This window comes from Oncorhynchus keta, unplaced genomic scaffold (assembly GCF_023373465.1).
Source record: "Oncorhynchus keta strain PuntledgeMale-10-30-2019 unplaced genomic scaffold, Oket_V2 Un_contig_7836_pilon_pilon, whole genome shotgun sequence".
Taxonomy (NCBI): domain Eukaryota; kingdom Metazoa; phylum Chordata; class Actinopteri; order Salmoniformes; family Salmonidae; genus Oncorhynchus; species Oncorhynchus keta.
Window position 1 is genome coordinate 67,870 of NW_026289704.1, and position 11,858 is coordinate 79,727.

At 48.2% G+C, this 11,858-nt stretch overlaps 1 long non-coding RNA gene across 3 annotated transcripts; it reads right to left on the minus strand.

Annotated features, from left to right (window-relative positions):
- Positions 1-552: 552 nt before the first annotated feature.
- LOC127926575 (uncharacterized) lies at positions 553-4,922 on the minus strand. 3 transcript variants are annotated; one of them, XR_008124467.1, is made up of 7 exons: positions 4,627-4,922; positions 3,855-3,963; positions 2,888-2,965; positions 2,670-2,700; positions 1,733-1,810; positions 1,515-1,545; positions 553-811 (listed from the first exon to the last, which is right to left on the minus strand). It is a non-coding gene; the product is annotated as an uncharacterized LOC127926575 (long non-coding RNA). The 3 variants fall into 3 exon arrangements; XR_008124468.1 differs by lacking the exon at positions 4,627-4,922 and having other exon boundaries at positions 567-811; positions 2,888-2,926; positions 3,855-4,000; XR_008124469.1 differs by lacking the exon at positions 4,627-4,922 and having other exon boundaries at positions 567-811; positions 2,927-2,965; positions 3,855-4,000.
- Between the last annotated feature and the right edge of the window lie 6,936 nt (positions 4,923-11,858).

Here is an 11,858-nt window from a genome sequence, read left to right on the forward strand (position 1 = left end):
ACTGACCCAACACTCTAACCACTAGGCTACCTGCTGGTTACTGGCCCAACACTCTAACCACTAGGCTACCTGCTGGTTAGCTGGCCCAACACTCTAACCACTAGGCTACCTGCTGGTTACTGGCCCAACACTCTAACCACTAGGCTACCTGCTGGTTAGCTGGCCCAAGCTCTAACCACTAGGCTACCTGCTGGTTACTGGCCCAACACTCAACCACTCAGGCTACCTGCTGGTTACTGGCCCAACGCTCTAACCACTAGGCTACCTGCTGGTTACTTGCCCAACGCTCTAACCACTAGGCTACCTGCTGGTTACTGGCCCAACGCTCTAACCACTAAACTACCTGCTGGTTACTAGTCCAACACTCTAACCACTAAACTACCTGCTGGTTACTAGTCCAACACTCTAACCACTAGGCTACCTGCTGGTTACTGGCCCAACGCTCTAACCACTAGGCTACCTGCTGGTTACTAGTCCAACACTCTAACCACTAGGCTACCTGCTGGTTACTGGCCCAACACTCTAACGACTAGGCTATCTGCTGGTTACTGGCCCAACACTCTAACCACTAGGCTACCTGCTGGTTACTAGTCCAACGCTCTAACCACTAGGCTACCTGCTGGTTACTAGTCCAACGCTCTAACCACTAGGCTACCTGCTGGTTACTAGTCCAACACTCTAACCACTAGGCTACCTGCTGGTTACTGGCGCAACACTCTAACCACTAGGCTACCTGCTGGTTACTGGCCCAACGCTCTAACCACTAGGCTACCTGCTGGTTACTAGTCCAACGCTCTAACCACTAGGCTACCTGCTGGTTACTAGTCCAACACTCTATTCACTAGGCTACCTGGTGGTTACCCTCCCTAACACTCTAACCACTAGACTACCTGCTGGTTACTGGCCCAACACTCTAACCACTAGGCTACATGCTGGTTACTGGCCCAACACTGTAACCACTAGGCTACCTGCTGGTTACTGGCCCAACACTCTAACCACTAGGCTACCTGCTGGTTACTGACCCAACACTCTAACCACTAGGCTACCTGCTGGTTACTGGCCCAACACTCTAACCACTAGGCTACCTGCTGGTTACTGGCCCAACACTCTAACCACTAGGCTACCTGCTGGTTACTGGCCCAACACTCTAACCACTAGGCTACCTGCTGGTTACTGGCCCAACGCTCTAACCACTAGGCTACCTGCTGGTTACTGGCCCAACACTCTAACCACTAGGCTACCTGCTGGTTACTGGCCCAACGCTCTAACCACTAGGCTACCTGCTGGTTACTGGCCCAACGCTCTAACCACTAGGCTACCTGCTGGTTACTGGCCCAACGCTCTAACCACTAAACTACCTGCTGGTTACTAGTCCAACACTCTAACCACTAAACTACCTGCTGGTTACTAGTCCAACACTCTAACCACTAAACTACCTGCTGGTTACTAGCCCAACACTCTAACCACTACGCTACCTGCTGGTTTCTAGTCCAACACTCTAACCACTAGGCTACCTGCTGGTTACTGGCCCAACCACTAGGCTACCTGCTGGTTACTGGCCCAACCACTAGGCTACCTGCTGGTTACTAGTCCAACACTCTAACCACTAGGCTACCTGCTGGTTACTAGTCCAACACTCTAACCACTAGGCTACCTGCTGGTTACTGGCCCAACACTCTAACGACTAGGCTATCTGCTGGTTACTGGCCCAACACTCTAACCACTAGGCTACCTGCTGGTTACTAGTCCAACGCTCTAACCACTAGGCTACCTGCTGGTTACTAGTCCAACGCTCTAACCACTAGGCTACCTGCTGGTTACTAGTCCAACACTCTAACCACTAGGCTACCTGTTGGTTACTGGCGCAACACTCTAACCACTAGGCTACCTGCTGGTTACTGGCCCAACGCTCTAACCACTAGGCTACCTGCTGGTTACTAGTCCAACGCTCTAACCACTAGGCTACCTGCTGGTTACTAGTCCAACACTCTATTCACTAGGCTACCTGGTGGTTACCCTCCCTAACACTCTAACCACTAGACTACCTGCTGGTTACTGGCCCAACACTCTAACCACTAGGCTACATGCTGGTTACTGGCCCAACACTGTAACCACTAGGCTACCTGCTGGTTACTGGCCCAACACTCTAACCACTAGGCTACCTGCTGGTTACTGACCCAACACTCTAACCACTAGGCTACCTGCTGGTTACTGGCCCAACACTCTAACCACTAGGCTACCTGCTGGTTACTGGCCCAACACTCTAACCACTAGGCTACCTGCTGGTTACTGGCCCAACACTCTAACCACTAGGCTACCTGCTGGTTACTGGCCCAACGCTCTAACCACTAGGCTACCTGCTGGTTACTGGCCCAACACTCTAACCACTAGGCTACCTGCTGGTTACTGGCCCAACGCTCTAACCACTAGGCTACCTGCTGGTTACTGGCCCAACGCTCTAACCACTAGGCTACCTGCTGGTTACTGGCCCAACGCTCTAACCACTAAACTACCTGCTGGTTACTAGTCCAACACTCTAACCACTAAACTACCTGCTGGTTACTAGTCCAACACTCTAACCACTAAACTACCTGCTGGTTACTAGCCCAACACTCTAACCACTACGCTACCTGCTGGTTTCTAGTCCAACACTCTAACCACTAGGCTACCTGCTGGTTACTGGCCCAACCACTAGGCTACCTGCTGGTTACTGGCCCAACCACTAGGCTACCTGCTGGTTACTAGTCCAACACTCTAACCACTAGGCTACCTGCTGGTTACTAGTCCAACACTCTAACCACTAGGCTACCTGCTGGTTACTGGCCCAACACTCTAACGACTAGGCTATCTGCTGGTTACTGGCCCAACACTCTAACCACTAGGCTACCTGCTGGTTACTAGTCCAACGCTCTAACCACTAGGCTACCTGCTGGTTACTAGTCCAACGCTCTAACCACTAGGCTACCTGCTGGTTACTAGTCCAACACTCTAACCACTAGGCTACCTGTTGGTTACTGGCGCAACACTCTAACCACTAGGCTACCTGCTGGTTACTGGCCCAACGCTCTAACCACTAGGCTACCTGCTGGTTACTAGTCCAACACTCTAACCACTAGGCTACCTGCTGGTTACTAGTCCAACACTCTATTCACTAGGCTACCTGGTGGTTACCTCCCTAACACTCTAACCACTAGACTACCTGCTGGTTACTGGCCCAACACTCTAACCACTAGGCTACATGCTGGTTACTGGCCCAACACTGTAACCACTAGGCTACCTGCTGGTTACTGGCCCAACACTCTAACCACTAGGCTACCTGCTGGTTACTGACCCAACACTCTAACCACTAGGCTACCTGCTGGTTACTGGCCCAACACTCTAACCACTAGGCTACCTGCTGGTTACTGGCCCAACACTCTAACCACTAGGCTACCTGCTGGTTACTGGCCCAACACTCTAACCACTAGGCTACCTGCTGGTTACTGGCCCAACGCTCTAACCACTAGGCTACCTGCTGGTTACTGGCCCAACACTCTAACCACTAGGCTACCTGCTGGTTACTGGCCCAACGCTCTAACCACTAGGCTACCTGCTGGTTACTGGCCCAACGCTCTAACCACTAGGCTACCTGCTGGTTACTGGCCCAACGCTCTAACCACTAAACTACCTGCTGGTTACTAGTCCAACACTCTAACCACTAAACTACCTGCTGGTTACTAGTCCAACACTCTAACCACTAAACTACCTGCTGGTTACTAGCCCAACACTCTAACCACTAGGCTACCTGCTGGTTTCTAGTCCAACACTCTAACCACTAGGCTACCTGCTGGTTACTGGCCCAACCACTAGGCTACCTGCTGGTTACTGGCCCAACCACTAGGCTACCTGCTGGTTACTGGCCCAACACTCTAACCACTAGGCTACCTGCTGGTTACTAGTCCAACACTCTAACCACTAGGCTACCTGCTGGTTACTGGCCCAACACTCTAACCACTAGGCTATCTGCTGGTTACTAGTCCAACACTCTAACCACTAGGCTACCTGCTGGTTACTGGTCCAACGCTCTAACCACTAGGCTACCTGCTGGTTACTAGTCCAACACTCTAACCACTAGGCTACCTGCTGGTTACTAGTCCAACACTCTAACCACTAGGCTACCTGCTGGTTACTGACCCAACACTCTAACCACTAGGCTACCTGCTGGTTACTAGCCCAACACTCTAACCACTAGGCTACCTGCTGGTTACTAGTCCAACACTCTAACCACTAGGCTACCTGCTGGTTACTAGTCCAACACTCTAACCACTAGGCTACCTGCTGGTTACTGACCCAACACTCTAACCACTAGGCTACCTGCTGGTTACTGGCCCAACACTCTAACCACTAGGCTACCTGCTGGTTACTGGCCCAACACTCTAACCACTAGGCTACCTGCTGGTTACTGGCCCAACACTCTAACCACTAGGCTACCTGCTGGTTACTGACCCAACACTCTAACCACTAGGCTACCTGCTGGTTACTGGCCCAACACTCTAACCACTAGGCTACCTGCTGGTTACTGGCCCAACACTCTAACCACTAGGCTACCTGCTGGTTACTGGCCCAACACTCTAACCACTAGGCTACCTGCTGGTTACTGGCCCAACGCTCTAACCACTAGGCTACCTGCTGGTTACTGGCCCAACACTCTAACCACTAGGCTACCTGCTGGTTACTGGCCCAACGCTCTAACCACTAGGCTACCTGCTGGTTACTGGCCCAACGCTCTAACCACTAGGCTACCTGCTGGTTACTGGCCCAACGCTCTAACCACTAAACTACCTGCTGGTTACTAGTCCAACACTCTAACCACTAAACTACCTGCTGGTTACTAGTCCAACACTCTAACCACTAAACTACCTGCTGGTTACTAGCCCAACACTCTAACCACTAGGCTACCTGCTGGTTTCTAGTCCAACACTCTAACCACTAGGCTACCTGCTGGTTACTGGCCCAACCACTAGGCTACCTGCTGGTTACTGGCCCAACCACTAGGCTACCTGCTGGTTACTAGTCCAACACTCTAACCACTAGGCTACCTGCTGGTTACTAGTCCAACACTCTAACCGCTAGGCTACCTGCTGGTTACTGGCCCAACCACTAGGCTACCTGCTGGTTACTGGCCCAACACTCTAACCACTAGGCTGGTTACTAGTCCAACACTCTAACCACTAGGCTACCTGCTGGTTACTGGCCCAACACTCTAACCACTAGGCTACCTGCCTGTGATGAAGATAAGGTCAACAAACATATTGATAAATAGTGCCGCATGTACCAAGGGAAGACAAGGCGGTTTGAATGTAAATGCACTGGCTCTATTTCCATGTCGGCCGACCATAGCGCAGCATGGAGTTTGATGAACAGCATTTGGCAGTTGATTGGAACTGATGCTGTGGACAGATGACATGTAAATAAATATCTTTGGCCGCGCCAGTGGTGGGCTTGGCGTTGATTAATCAGAAGAACATGCAGAAAAGTACCTCATACCCTACGGTAAAATATGGTTGTGGCTCTTTGATGTTATGGTGGCTAGTAATTGCTTCCACTTGTTAAAGGTCAACCGGTATCATGACCTCTAATAAGTACCAGGACATTGTAACCAAGAACGTGGTTGCCTCTGCCAGGAGGATGACAGTTGGCCGCAAGTGGATCTTCCAGCAAGACAATAAACCCCAAGCAACACATCAACATCCACAAATAAACAGTTAATTGACCACAGAATCTCAGTCTCCAGACGTGAACCCCGTTGAAAACTTAAGGTTTGATTTGAAAAGGGCATAAAACATCATAAACGCAGATGAAGGATATCAAGGATCTGGAAAGATTCTGTATTTTCATTTATTTTACCAGACAAGTCAGTTAAGAACAAATTCTTATTTTCAATGACAGCCTGGGAACAGTTGGGTTAACTGCCTGTTCAGGGGCAGAATGACAGATTTGTACCTTATCAGCTCTGGGGGCTTGAACTCGCAACCTTCTGGTTACTCGTCCAACGCTCTAACCACTAGGCTACCTGCCGCCCCGGGGGGATAATAATAATATATGCCATTTAGCAGACGCTTTTATCCAAAGCGACTTACAGTCATGTGTGCATACATTCTACGTATGGGTGGTCCCGGGAATCAAACCCACTACCCTGGCGTTACAAGCGCCATGCTCTACCAACTGAGCTACAGAAGGACCTATAGATTCTACCTGCCGCCCCCGGGGGGATGTTCTAAGAGCCCTCCCAACGGGTTCTACAATCTCAGAAAACATTCTAGAAAAAAGCTCAGTGTCGTTTTCCTGGAAAGGGAGGGTACTGGAATAGTTGTTTGTTTTAGATTACGTTTTGTATTACTTGTTAAAAAATATATTTCTCTGAGCAATTGTATTAGTGTAAAATAATATAATTTCCCAAATTTGTTTTCCGTGCTATATAATATAGAAACTATATTTGTATTTGCATGAGTTATTTTGTAAATATTTATTTTGCTAATTTTTTATCAAGGATGGCAGTCATTGGGGACTTCAGTCAGGCTTTCTGGGAAAGTGTTTTCACTTGTTTTGAGGAATAGCTCTAAGTCTTCGACAAGAAGGACCAGGTGTCACAATGGACCAATAGGACCCTGTTCTTTAGCATGTCCAGTGGACCAATAGGACCCTGTTCTTTAGCATGTCCAGTGGACCAATAGGAACCTGTTCTGTAGCATGTCCAATAGGACCCTGTTCTGTAGCATGTCCAATAGGACCCTGTTCTGTAGCATGTCCAGTGGACCAATAGGAACCTGTTCTGTAGCATGTCCAATAGGACCCTGTTCTGTAGCATGTCCAATAGGACCCTGTTCTGTAGCATGTCCAGTGGACCAATAGGACCCTGTTCTGTAGCATGTCCAGTGGACCAATAGGAACCTGTTCTGTAGCATGTCCAATAGGACCCTGTTCTGTAGCATGTCCAATAGGACCCTGTTCTGTAGCATGTCCAGTGGACCAATAGGACTGTGTTCTGTAGCATGTCCAATAGGACCCTGTTCTGTAGCATGTCCAATAGGACCCTGTTCTGTAGCATGTCCAATAGGACCCTGTTCTGTAGCATGTCCAATAGGACCCTGTTTTGTAGCATGTCCAGTGGACCAATAGGACCCTGTTCTGTAGCATGTCCAGTGGACCAATCCAGGACCGTGTTCTGTAGCAGCATGTCCAATACCCTGTTCTGGACCGTGTTCTGTAGCATGTCCAATAGGACCGTGTTCTGTAGCATGTCCAATAGGACCCTGTTCAATGTCCAGTGGACCGACCCTGTTCTGTCCAGCATGTCCAACCCTAGGACCAATAGGACCCTGTTCTGTAGCATGTCCAATAGGACCCTGTTCTGTAGCATGTCCAATAGGACCCTGTTCTGTAGCATGTCCCGTGGATACACTCTTACACCATCACACACAGTCACACGTGTTCTGTAGCATGTCCCGTGGGCAGTGGAGCACACACACACACACACACACACACACACACACACACACACACACACACACACACACACACACACACACACACACACACACACACACACACACACACACTCACACACTGCCAAAAGAATCAGCCCAGGCCCAGGGTTCTGTGATAAACCACATTAGTCTCCACTAGTCCTTCAGACAATATTTAACCTGAGCAAACAGACGCTGGGTCAACCCAGAGGCTCTGTCCCAAATGGCACCCTACTACCAACATAGTGCACGACTTTACACCAGAGCCCTGGTCAGAAGTAGTGCACAGTATTTTGGAAGGCACGCAGAGAGACAGATGGACAGGCTCTATCCAGGGCCATTATTAGACCCCTCTGTCTAGATATTGGACAACAGCTACATATTAACACAGTAGTAGACAGGGACCTCCACAGTAATGACCTGAATGTATAATATAATAGATTACCAATCAGAGAAACAATGACCTCTTCATTACTACTCTATCTACTCCTACAGGGAGATAGAGCCTGATACAGATTACACCAGGGGTCTTTTCATTACCTCTCATTCCTATCAACGCCCCCTACAGGGAGATAGAGCCTGATACAGATTACACCAGGGGTCTCTTCATTACCTCTCCATCCTATCAACATCCCCTACAGGGAGATAGAGCCTGATACAGATTACACCAGGGGTCTCTTCATTACCTCTCCATCCTATCAACATCCCTACAGGGAGATAGAGCCTGATACAGATTACACCAGGGGTCTCTTCATTACCTCTCCATCCTATCAACATCCCCTACAGGGAGATAGAGCCTGATACAGATTACACCAGGGGTCTCTTCATTACCTCTCCATCCTATCAACGTCCCTACAGGGAGATAGAGCCTGATACAGATTACACCAGGGGTCTCTTCATTACCTCTCCATCCTATCAACGTCCCCTACAGGGAGATAGAGCCTGATACAGATTACACCAGGGGTCTCATCATTACCTCTCCATCCTATCAACATCCCCTACAGGGAGATAGAGCCTGATACAGATTACACCAGGGGTCTCTTCATTACCTCTCCATCCTATCAACATCCCCTACAGAGAGATAGAGCCTGATACAGATTACACCAGGGGTCTCTTCATTACCTCTCCATCCTATCAACATCCCTACCGGGACATAGAGCCTGATACAGAATACACCAGGGGTCTCTTCATTACCTCTCCATCCTATCAACGTCCCCTACAGAGAGATAGAGCCTGATACAGATTACACCAGGGGTCTCTTCATTACCTCTCCATCCTATCAAAGTCCCCTACAGGGAGATAGAGACTGATACAGATTACACCAGGGGTCTCTTCATTACCTCTCCATCCTATCAACGTCCCCTACAGAGAGATAGAGCCTGATACAGATTACACCAGGGGTCTCTTCATTACCTCTCCATCCTATCAACATCCCCTACAGAGAGATAGAGCCTGATACAGATTACACCAGGGGTCTCTTCATTACCTCTCATTCCTATCAACATCACTACAGAGAGATAGAGCCTGATACAGATTACACCAGGGGTCTCTTCATTACCTCTCATTCATATCAACATCACTACAGAGAGATAGAGCCTGATACAGATTACACCAGGGGTCTCTTCATTACCTCTCATTCATATCAACATCACTACAGAGAGATAGAGACTGATACAGATTACACCAGGGGTCTCTTCATTACCTCTCCATCCTACCAACATCCCTACAGAGAGATAGAGACTGATACAGATTACACCAGGGGTCTCTTCATTACCTCTCCATCCTATCAACGCCCCCTACAGGGAGATAGAGCCTGATACAGATTACACCAGGGTCTCTTCATTACCTCTCCATCCTATCAACATCACTACAGGGAGATAGAGCCTGATACAGATTACACCAGGGGTCTCTTCATTGCCTCTCATCCTATCACCATCACTCATAGAGCCTGACAAATTACCCAGGGGTATCTTGCCTACCTGCTCATTCTGTACCATCACTACAGAGAGATAGAGCCTGATACAAATGTACACCAGGGGTATCTTCCTATGCTGCTCTATCACCATCACTCATAGGACAAATGTACAGTACCTTGCCTATGCTCTCCATCCTACCATCACTCAGAGAGACAAATGTACAGATTACACCAGGGGTCTCTTCATTACCTCTCCATCCTATCAACTCATAGGACAAATGACTGTATCTTGCCTATGCTGCTCTGTACCATCACTCAGGACAAATGTACTGTATCTTACCTATGCTCTACCATCACTCATAGGACCTGTATCTTGCCTATGCTGCTCTCCACCATCACTCACAGGACAAGATACTGTATCTTGCCTATGCTGCTCTGACCATCACTCAGGGACAAATGTACTCTTGCCATTACCTCTCCATCCTATCCACATCCCCTACAGGAGATAAGACTGATACAGATTACACTAGGGTCTCTTCATTACCTCTCCATCCTATCAACTCACAGGACAAATGTACAGTAGGGGTCTCTTCATTACCTCTCCATCCTATCAACATCCCTCAGGGAGAAGAGCCTGATACAGATTACACCAGGGGTCTCTTCATTACCTCTCCATCCATCAACTCCCTACAGACAAATGTACTGATATCTTGCACCAGGGGTCTCTTCATTACCTCTCATAGGATCAAATCACTACAGGGAGATAGAGCCTGATACCATCACCAGGGGTCAAATCTTCATTATCTTCCTATCAACATCCCTCTGTACATCACTCATAGGACAAATGTACTGTATCTTGCCTCTCCATCTCTGTCAACCATCCCTACAGGACAAATGTACTGTACTTGCCCAGGGTCTCTTCATTACCATCTCCATCCTATCAACATCCCTACCGGGACATAGAGCCTGATACCATCACACCAGGGTCTCTTCATTATCTTCTCCATCCTATCAACATCACTACAGAGAGACAAATGATACAGATTACACCATCTCTTCATTATGCTGCATCTGTCACCATCACTCATAGGACAAATGATATTGATTACACCAGGGGCTCTCATACCTGCTCCATCCTATCAACTCATAGGACAAATGTACTGTATCTTGCCTCATTACCTGCTCCATCCTATCAACATCACTACATAGGACAAATGTACTGTATCTTGCCTATGCTGCTCTGTACCATCACTCATAGGACAAATGTACTGTATCTTGCCTATGCTCCATCTGTCACCATCCCTCATAGGACAAATGATACTGTATCTTGCCTATGCTGCTCTGTACCATCACTCATAGGACAAATCCTGTATCTTGCCTAGGGGTCTCTTCTTACCATCACTCATAGGACAAATGTACTGTATCTTGCCTATGCTGCTCTGTACCATCACTCATAGGACAAATGTACTGTATCTTGCCTATGCTGCTCTATCACCATCACTCATAGGACAAATGTACTGATCTTGCCTATGCTGCTCTGTACCATCACTCATAGGACAAATGTACTGTATCTTGCCTATGCTGCTCTGATACCATCACTCATAGGACAAATGTCTGTTCTTGCCTATGCTGCTCTGTACCATCACTCGGGAGATAGGACAAATGAATACTGTATCTTGCCTATGCTGCTCTGTACCATCACTACATAGGACAAATGTACTGTATCTTGCCTATGCTGCTCTGTACCATCACATCCTAGGACAAATGTACTGTATCTTGCCTATGCTGCTCTGTACCATCACTCATAGGACAAATCCCTGTATCTTGCCTATGCTGCTCTGTACCATCACTCATAGGACAAATGTACTGTGTCTTGCCTATGCTGCTCTGTACCATCACTCATAGACTGACAAATGTACTCTATCTTGCCTATGCTGCTCTGTACCATCACTCATAGGACAAATGTACTGTATCTTGCCTATGCTGCTCTGTACCATCACTCATAGGACAAATGTACTGTATCTTGCCTATGCTGCTCTGTACCATCACTCATAGGACAAATGTACTGTATCTTGCCTATGCTGCTCTGTACCATCACTCATAGGACAAATGTACAGTATCTTGCCTCTCTGCTGCTCTCCATACCATCACTCACAGGACAAAGCCTGATCTTGCCTACACCTGTCTCTTACCATCACTCATCCATCCAAATCTGTATCTTTGCCTATGACATCTGTACCATCACTCTAGGACAAATAGAGCCTGTATCTACCTATGCTGCTCTGTACCATCACTCCATCCTATCAAAGTCCCCTACAGAGAGATAGAGCCTATGCTGCTCTGTACCATCACTCATCCTACCAACAAATGTATTGTATCTTGCCAATGCTGCTCTGTACCATCACTCATAGGACAAATGTACTGTATCTTGCCATGCT